A 10,909-nucleotide genomic window follows, 5' to 3' on the forward strand; every position below is an offset into this window, starting at 1 on the left:
CCAACGAGACAAATAAAAGCATCATCAACGGTGCATTTAATCGTGAGCATGTTTACTACTTCAATACAAACGTGTATGTGATGTTTATGCCTTGCATTGTATGCAGTGTATTGACATATCGTGTGAACGTCCCATCTCTCAGTGTGTACCTGCTATGAGAGGAAGAACAACACTGCCGAGCATAGTACTTGCTTGGATACTAGAGCTGACCATATATTACATAGAGAATCTCACCCAAGTGTCTTCTGATATCAATTATATCAACACGAGTTGATAAAGTTACAAATATCCGAGGCTTGCCGAGGATATTTTTACTTTATCAACGAGTGTTGATATATTTTGATATCAGAAGACACGAGGGTGAGATTCTATTTATCATCCCAAAATCACTCTTCATTAATTTTCAATGAAAAATGTACATCTCTGAACATGGTACTGCCATTACACTTGCAGTGCAGCGATGTCATAGCATTGTGACGTCATCAAAGTACATGACGTCATAGCATTGTCAGGGCATTGTACAAAATCTACTGTCAAAACGATATATCCTAGGAGATATCGTTTGATCTCACACAAGCGATATCTCCTGTGGAACACAGTTTTGGATGATAAACACATTTACAAAACATTAGACTGAGAACAATCACCAAACACATCAAGGTGCATGGCACAATTATGAAACTTGTAACATAAGATCGAATACAAGTTTCTCAGATGTTTACCTAATACAGTGAAACCTGTCTAAACCGGCAGCCACGGGACCGAGATAAAATGCCGGTTTAGACAGAGTGCCGGATTAGACAGGTGCCGGTGTTGGCCGATTTCTCTGTACTAAACATGGGTTATTATGTTCCTTTGCCAGGCATCTCACTATTATTGTAGAATTATTTCAAAATCACAGCTTGCAATAATCGATCTTCTTCCTTATGCATCTACAAACATCTTTGCAATTTGTGCGTCTTCTTTTTTGAACGTTCCACACAGTAAAATATGATCCAGTTGTATTACGAGGAACCTGAAATAACGGAGTCAGAGCCAGACAATCCAGTGATTGGCATCAAGGCCATCGATCTAACCAAATGTGATACGATGGACCAATGATCAACTATGTCACCTTGTCTGACCACCTTTCGCTTCTTCCGACAATCAGGGACTGCTGAAAGTCAACAACAGACGCAACTCAGAGAGTAAGTGATATATTGTTGGCTTTCGTGCGTTGAAAACTATCCCGAATCAATCGCTGGCTTTGCATTACATGCACATGGTCACTGGTCACTTTGAATTATGTGTTGTAATGTGGATCTCGGTAACAACATCAAAGCTGTTTTCTCAAACGTTATACACTTGGGCATTATGGAAGTTCTTGAGAATATCTTCCTAACCATATGGAGATTGCTCTTTTTGATCGAAATAGTGCAGACTAACGGCGATCAGAGTTAAGTTGACCTCGTTCCTTCGACAGACACACAATGTAAGAGTGAGTGAGTGAGTTTAGTTTTACTCTGCACTCAGCAATATTCCAGCTAAATGGCGGCGGTCTGTACATAATCAAATCTTGATCAGACATCCCAGTGATCAACAGCATGAATATCGATCTGCGCAATTGGGAACCGATGGCAAGACTAGTGTCAACCAAGTCAGCGAGCCTGACCACCCGATCCCGGTAGTCGCCTCTTACGACAAGCATGGGTTACTGAAGATCAATCCTAACCCGGACCTTCACGGGTCACACACTGACATTGATAATACAACGTCCTGATTTCTTTGTTTCCTTATGATTATCTATTATCAATCGCTGGAGGCATTATCAAAATGACAAAATAATTGAAGTTGCACTTAATGTTCAATTTCGTAACACTATTCAAAATGAAGGTAAGGTAATGATATTTTGCTCAATATTGTAAGATACCATAAATATCAAGCAATGAATGCTGTACAGACATCGTAAGGCTAGTAGAATGGAGAAGCTTGCACTCATGTGTTTTTTGTTATACCTGGGCATTCCTTCACTTTGAACCATTTCCATATTTTCTGAAGTTTTTCTGTGAAAGCAAAAGGATAAGAAGGACGATAGGTACATCTTCATGCAGTAGTATGTTCCAAGCCTTATACACAGTCTGGTTTAGCTCAGACGCCAGGGCCCTGTTCCGCAAAGCGAAGTTAAGCTACGGTACACCTAACTCCAATAGTTAAACACAGGCTTAATATAGCCTGACTGCTAAGATCGCTTGTGGAACGGGGCTGAGGACGTGTGCAGTGTCGATTACCTCGCTGTATTACCTACAAGTAAAAACCTCCGACATGTTGTACATGGGCAGGAGGTCTAACGTACAATAACAAACCTCGTTTACTTTTACTATTAGAATAGTAACGATGTGATTAAAACCTACCATGTTGTACTTTAACTCACGTTTGACTTTCTCAGAAAGTGCGTGTTTATGTATAATGATAACTTTGTCTTAAAACACACACATATTGTAAATTGTGTTTTGCTCTAATTAATAATATCAAAGACTATATTATATTAAAAAAACTTACCATTTGAGCGACCTCAGATCATAACGCGTCATACTTGGTTTTGTTTGTTTAACTCGGCACTCAGCAATATTCCGCCAATATGGCGGCGGTCTATATATTGAAATATGGCTGGGTGTGACGTTTAACAACAACATACAAACAATTATGAAGCGGTATGTTTGTCTACTGGTTGAAAATAAACGTGCCAATCACTGACAATCGCGGGAAATAATATGTAAACCTTAAAAAGAGGGATTTTGAAACAACGATTAATTGATGTCAATGAAACGTAAGTTCATTGTTACAGTGTCAGAACATGTCCTCTGTGACGTCATCACAGGCTGAAAGCGCCCTGTGGTCCAAATTCGGTTCACGTGTATCGGGTATGACCATCATTAGCTGTGACACGAGTTATATAACGGCGTCTAACAGACGCTTCACGATGGAGTTAAGGAAGGTTTGTTCCGCATGTGTTCGATGGGCGACGAATCAGACGGATGAGCAGGCAAAGGAGCTGACGTGAGGATAGGCATTGACTGCCATGGGTATAAGGAACGGGAGGACGTGAAGACAAGTAACTTTGTCACGATCTCGTGCACCTGTCACTTCGCCATGATCGGACACAATGAGGGCCCTGGTGATGTGTAGTGATACCACCGAACTCCATTACAATCCCACCAACGAATATACAACCTTGAACAACACGCCCGTAAGCGTAACGTTCCACCGACGTCCATCAACATGCGGACGGCCATGGCATCAAACAGGGATTTATCTGCGAGCAGTGCTAACCTTCATTTCTGTAACCGGATCCTCAGATGTTGTCTTGGCAATGGCAGCATCCAAAGACGTGGCAGCAGAAGTGGACTTCAGTGGTAAAGAATGTCGTGCTATTGTAATCGATTTCTTACACTCTTCTTGCACTAATCGGACGCAAGCCAAGGATGCAGTGGACTGTCAACATTGTAATCTGAAACCGGTTTCACAGGCGGATATGATTATGTTGCCGAACCAGACGGATGTGATTATTTTGCTGACGTGACGTTAGCCATGTACATGTGAAACCGGAAAGGTCCATGGTGATACCTGTCTGTTGGTACCGGCCAGAGTGGCTATATCTGCCCCAGACAATCCAGTGATTGGAATCACGGACATGAATCTATCCCGACCTATTCCGGTTTCATGCATTCCTATTCCATGCAACCGCACATTTTCAGAACTTTTAAGACGTTTGTCGGGCAAAAACATTGCTTTTCGCAGTTACAAAACTTTAATAATTTACTCATTGTTTCAATTTATTCGACCACGGATCTTCTCTGTATATGTGATGAATTTGATACTCAGTGGATTTTATGTATGCAATGTCAGTGATGAATGTGCAATTTCAGGAGCATCGTGTCGATTTTGTAATCATGGGAAAATGATTTTTCATATGATACATGGGTACAATTTTGAAAAATCCAAACAATTAAATTTTTAGATTATTTATGATATGCATAAACTGTGTTCTGCAATTGTGTATGGGACACGAAGATTTCAAATGCACAGGGAATGTATGAAAACATTCGTGTTTATTATATTATACTTGCAGTTTAATACAATGTACTACCTTCCTTCCTTTGAATATATAATAACTGATTACAAATATCTGCTATAATGAAATAAGACCTGCTTTCTGATGTAAATAATTCCATGAATAAATGAAAATAGGAAGTAATCAAAATGTGACTTGTAACATTATATTGTGTTCTTACAAATAACATTTCTGCTGCTTATACAATACAAGCCAAGGAAATCTTTAGAACTTGTTAGTCTCTTATCCTCATGAATTAAAAACTTGGATAATCAGCGGTGACATTTCTCACCGTAATGTTGAACATTATACTGTCTGATGCTAAAAATATCCCTTGGCATTCTTTGTATTTTGTACCGTTTCCCAAAAGATCTTATAACTCATTTGTAATAAATTCGGAATTGGTGTAGACATGGTAACTAGCATGGAACCCTTACATAAACAATTCCTGTTTGCAATAATGCGTTGCTAAAGAAACCGAGATGCATTCAGGAAAGAATGAAATATTATTCTCATTTGTAGTCGTTACTGAAGAAGGTATGATTAGCATTTGGAAGTATCTTCAAATATTCCATTATTAGAACACGCCATAAAAAGAATATGGAAAGCGTATATGTCGATACCAGCATAATGAAACGTCACTCAGTCAGGGAGAATCATGGAATATCAAGGGAAGGCGAATCATTTTAGTACAGTAGACATCGATCAGCATGTATTATCGATTTAAAATATGCCAATAAGTATATTTCGATCTGCTACATAGCCGAGGGTTTTGACAGCATAGAAATGAAACGTGTATTGCAGCTGTGTGAGTGTGTTTTACATCTGTTTTCAACTGTTGACAAATATTCAAACTGTAAATATCACCATGGTAGCTGATGGATGTTTGTTATTAACACGATGGAAAAACAAGTCCTGATCTCACACACGAGGAATTGTCAATAGATTTAACTATTTTAGATGTTTCCTATTTTGAATATTTCTTTTTCTCTTTTTTTTCATTGTTATCGAGTATTAGTCAGTGATGACCCCTTGGCATGGTGTCGGCGCAGTTATGCAAGAATTATGCAGTGCACTGGAATGGGTAAATTAACTGAACTAAGAAAGTGGTACTGTAAACAAACGATAACACAAAAGCAAAATTTATGTCTATTTGTTTTGCGAATGTCCGTCTGTTCTTCTTCTGAAATGGGGTTTAACGTCGTACTTGAGAATATTTCGCTCATATGACGACGTGCATGCGTGTGTATGTATGTGTATGTGCGGCTGTTTATACTTGCCCAGACTTAAGCTGGTTTTGTAGTGCTAGCTCACTGAGATACCATGCCGCAGTGAAGCATGAATACCCCACTCAGACACATTATACTGACTCCTAGCCGACCAGTCCTTGCTGTACCCATAAATGCCGAGCGCCAGGCAGGGACCAACAAGTACCACATTTTAACGTCTTTTGGTATGACGCGGTCGGGGATCGAACCCGCGACCTTCGGCTCTCCGGGCGGACGCTCTAACCAAACAGCCGTAGTAGGATCATTGTTTTTGGAACTCTCTGGTTTATCCAGATTGAGTCAAAGTGATATTGTTTCAATGGATGGCACTTTCATGATTGGTCCCAAAATATTTTATCAAGTATATATCATCCACTCTCATGATAGGTTATATGGTACTTTGCCTGAGCTTTTCTGTCTCCTTCCTGATAAAACCAGTGTCACATACCGTCCGGTAAGCTCACTGTCAAAATTTAGACAACTGGCTAGATAAATTACAGAAGTGTGAAATTTCACTGTCAAACTTGGAACTGTCAAAATCTGGACTAAATCTGGGACACGTGGGGACTCGAACCCGGGCCTTCGAAGTGACGAGCGAACGCTTTAACCACCAAGCTACCCCACCGCCCTTCATTCCCTCAGTTAGATTTGCCTTGCTTGCTTTTGTAGCCATGTTTAAATGTTGTTGTTTTTTCTTCTCCCTACCGTGAAGAGCTGCAAGAGGTGGAAGTAGGATTAACTCACTCACTTACTGTGCTCTTCTAAGTCAGATTGTGAAGGCATGTTCCTGCGTACATGTGTACATATCCACACAACTGATGGCTGACAACGGTTTTTGTACGGTGATGGTGTATTCTGGGTTTAGATACGTTGTCAAGCAGGATTGAAGCATATGAATGTGGCAAGGGTGAAATTCTGATAGGTGAAGGATTAACAGTAACAATTAACTTAGGGACCGTTGATAATTTATGGCTTGGTGTGTGATGATGATTTTAAGCGGGGGTCACCTATTTTGTTCTGGGGAGGTAGGTGTACACATGTACGAGGGGGGTCATCAATTTTATACATAAAAGTATTAAAAGATTATGCTTTAAAATTTTGGGAGGGGGTCATTAATTTTGTACACGACATGCAGGGGCTTCACTTACTTTGTACATAAATTTTAGGGGGGGGGGGCATTCACATTGTACATGATTCTCCATAAAACCTCATCCTTCATCATCAACACACACACACACACACACACACACACACACACACACACACACACACACACACACACTCAATCCATATATTATGAACGGTCCCATACATAGGATGTAAGATATTATTAGCGAAAGAAGGATTCTACTGTATCAGGAGGGAAGGAGAACATTTGATACGGAAGCAAATTAACAGGCAGCCAGATGAACCGGATAAAGTATTTATTTGGTGGGAAGCTTGGAAAAATACGGTTCTATTGTTTAATCAGTTCACAGTAGGCAGTTGGTATGAAATAACATTGACCTCTGTTGATTGACAGTTTGACGTGACTTCCGCTGGGGAGGATGTTGACGTCGTTTCAACTGATGTGATTGCAGCCCAACTAATATTCTCCCCTTTTCACATATTCTTCAATGCCTTCTGTTATTCTTAATCGCAAGTTTAGCACTTTCCATCTACGTTAGGCTTCAGGTGATATATCATGACACTCCTTAAAATGGAATAAAACCAAGCTCACCCGATCTGATGCTGCTCCAAATTTGTCCAGCTCATGCTTTCACACCCCACGAGTCCTTGTCACCTTTCTCCTCGTTATATCCCCCTTTTCTCACCTCGTTTACAATGGAATATATACGTGTCGCTTCCTTTTCACCAGAGTCGTTAGTTATCTACACCTATTACTTCATCTTTCCCCCGCACAGAGTACAAACAAAGATAATCTTACTAAAGATTGTATAGCATGTTTATGTATAATGATCCTCTGTATTTATAGTAACCTTTAACGTGTGTTTCGTCAGGTATATTCCTTTCTCATTGACTTCCATGTGCACTTTCTCAGAGCGTCTAATGGCATAAGCATTAGGTTGAGGCGTTATCGTCTTTGTATAGGCGTCTTAGCCAATGCATAACCGTTCGACTTGATGCCCTAATCATCCCGTTGAATTAATGAGTGTCCATAGTCACTACAACATTAACGGTCTTGGTGTTAATGAGCATTAGCATTGATTCCGGTTCCATTTCTGCTTGATGATGTGGCTCAACACGGCAGGAATTAATGCAACCCTATTTCAAGATACATCGATACGACATCTGCATTTTCAACTTGCATATAAATGGAAGCCAAGGCAAATCTATAACGAGACCCAAAATTCAATTTCTTGTGGTGATAATAAATGACAAGAGTCAAAATGTTAATATGGTATATCTGAAAGTAGGTCAAATTCCAGACAAAACCGCTTTTCCTTGCCATAGTGAAAGCCGTTTCACTGAGGATGTTCTAATTGGCGCAATGATGACTAACGTTTTACAAGCTAAAAGATGAGATATTTTGAAAATGCCAAGCTGGGAATTCATGAAAATTCATGTGGCATATGTTTACTTTCAGAGCGTAAATTATCATGGATTGATAGGAATCCTTTGATTTTTTTGCTATTTCGATTTTTTAATTTTTTTCATATTTCTATAACCGAAGGAAGTTTTAACGCTCGCTGTAGTTGTGTTTGCTTTGATAATTCAGGGGTTCACGGCCCGGTACAACAAAGAGCACTTACACAGCTTGTATGTTGACAAATATGTTGCAACAGCAAACCTCGTGGAATAATTGTTACACTTATTACAATTTCACAATCTTCACGTGCGCTGCAAATGCAAATATTTGCAGACCATTTCAGAGGTGATTCTTAGCATCAATAATAATGACCAGTTTTCACGCGTCCAAACTGCCCGGACCGAAAGCTTAACATCAGATTTATTATGGAAATTCCCTTTGATATTTTCCATGAGAAACCAGCTGAATTACCGAGGTTATGATATTCTGACATGTTATTGCCACCAACCACGGAATTGTATACAGTCAAGTTGGTCATCTTCATCATTAGTGCATTCGACGAGAGTCTCAGAATCAATTCAACAACGAAGCAAATTAATTTTATCTTGGTTGAAATAATATTTTCTTTTGGAAATTTACATTAGCTATTTGGGAAGTATACAATGCAGCGATTCTAGATAAAGGAAATATTGCTCTACACTCGTGTTACAGTTGAAACGAACTGGCCAACCTCTCAGGTAATTAAGTTAAGACTCTGAGCTATTTGGTGAAGAGCTAATGCACATTCTCTGTTTATAGGTGCTGGCCTAATGTCGATCAGTAGGTCATGTAGCTCACCATGTCTTGAAGGGAGCATTGTTTACTTAGTTTTAACAGGCATCCATCATAAAAACCTAGCAATACAATCGAGTGTGTTGATATTTGTTTGTGATCAGTAGATATGAGGCTTGTTTGAGTGTTTGACTACACTATTCTTGACATTGCATACAGGTGTATTTATTGATAAATGTATAAAACTCACAGAATGTAGGGTTTTGTGCGTGTAGAAATGCACAGCTGCGCTGATAAGGCTATAAACACAGGACAATTGTGGATTTCCTCCCCGAAAACACTCTAAACATTGATTAGATTTTCCATGATGAAGCGATTAGTGCGATCTTTTTTGACGGGTCAGTAGTACACTACTTGTCAGTGACAATTTCTCAACTGTTTTTACATGGGTAAGTTTGATGAGTGAGCGAGTTAAGTATAATTAACCTTAATTGAGGCAATAACAAACCGTTATATAACGGCCTAGCATCATAGTGTTGGAGGAAAACACAAAGTGACGCGTAATTGTTCGCCCGGAGAAGCACGGCAGCATCTGGTTCAAGTCAAATTTGGAATTATCCTCCAAATAGCCACTATAACACATTTTGAAAGCTTGAAGTCTGATCACAGACATGAAATCTGTGTAGAAGGAACATTCGTCATTGTACGCCAAGAGTTTTGAAATGAAGACACGAGGAGCCTAGTATTGTACTGAATGACCATGGATCATAATGGGAGATTTAAACCCCTGAAAACGATTCCATTAACGACATTTTATGCTTGCATTATTTCTAATTTGAGTGTAAAGTACAACTTATTGGTATAGAATTGTCGCAGATAGGATACGTTGTCGCCTCACCTTCCCCCAAAGACTCCAACGACGACTGTGCCTATTTGCATCGTGTTCCCTACCTCAAAATACTGGCAATGCAAGGTTCAGACGGTATCTGTGTCTGTTCACATTGGTTCTGTTATACCCAAACACAAGGGAGTGTCAGATTCAGACGATGACTCACCTACCACCAAACATTGGCAACTGAATACATAAATTTGTGGATTGTCATCTTATTGATATCGGGATGACCCAGTCGTCGGTGACGCCGCAGTTCATTGTTCTGAGTTGAGTGCCTTATGTGTTCCCATGGCAAACAGGGTCCAAAGGTGAAAGAAATGGAAAGAAATGGATTACTGGCAAACAAGGATAAGTTGAGCACCGACCTGACAATTGACCCGTATTAGCATGTATGAGTGCCGCCCACTGGCGCTTGCCATTGTTAGCGAAGGGGCCCAGGTTGTCTGCGATCACGTGTAGTGCGATGGGAGAAGCGCGTGGCCTGTTTCAGCAAACACTGAGTTTGACAGCTTCGCGCGGAATCAATTTCATCGTCATGTCATGCACGTGCAGTAGCCTACAGCTGCTCTACCTTTCACAAACCAAATGGGTTTGCTCATTGCCGTGCACCGCCTACTTCTCGTAAATGCGTTGTCTGCGCCGGTCCAACTTATCCTCGTTTGCGAGTAGGTTGTAATGTTGTGTTCCCTTGTGTTACCAGTGTCGGCGTAGATTGTTCACGCTATCGGCCATTTGTTTATCTATCCCTGCCTCAATGACATACAGACTGCCATGTCATAGCTGGAATATTCATTACTGTGACGTGCCCTAAGAGCCTGGTTCGTTGCTCATGACATCAACCGCTCGTTTATCAGCCCTCGCCTCCAGTATTTGTCAACTGCTGTAACACATCTGGAATATTGCTCACTGCGGCATAATATCAGCTCATAGTTAGGGTCATGGCTGTGTCACCAGTAAATCGTTTCTGTATCAGAGCCTCAGTTGTAACCGATACATGTAATACTATTGACGTAATACAATAGTTACACACAGCGTGAAAGCTGTGACGTTTGTAATGACCGGTCACCGGCAGTATCTTACAATCTTCAATCTTATGTTAGATAATTCTGAAGTACGCATGTTTCCTGTGCAGCTTTTGTGCCCCTGGTCAAGGCTTGCCGGGTCTAACAAAGGGCAGCCTGGCTCAATATGAAGAATGTTTATCATCTATGGTGATCCACGATAACGTGGCGGAAATGGTGTCCTTGTAGCTGGAGAATGGATTTGTTCCCACGAAGACAGCCGAACACACACCAGTCTATTTACCATTCTTTTCCAACAGGAGTGGAGACATACGTGCTCGACAGACCCTTGACAAC

This window comes from Haliotis rubra, unplaced genomic scaffold (assembly GCF_003918875.1).
Source record: "Haliotis rubra isolate DU_JTF1 unplaced genomic scaffold, ASM391887v1 Scf20, whole genome shotgun sequence".
NCBI lineage: Eukaryota > Metazoa > Mollusca > Gastropoda > Lepetellida > Haliotidae > Haliotis > Haliotis rubra.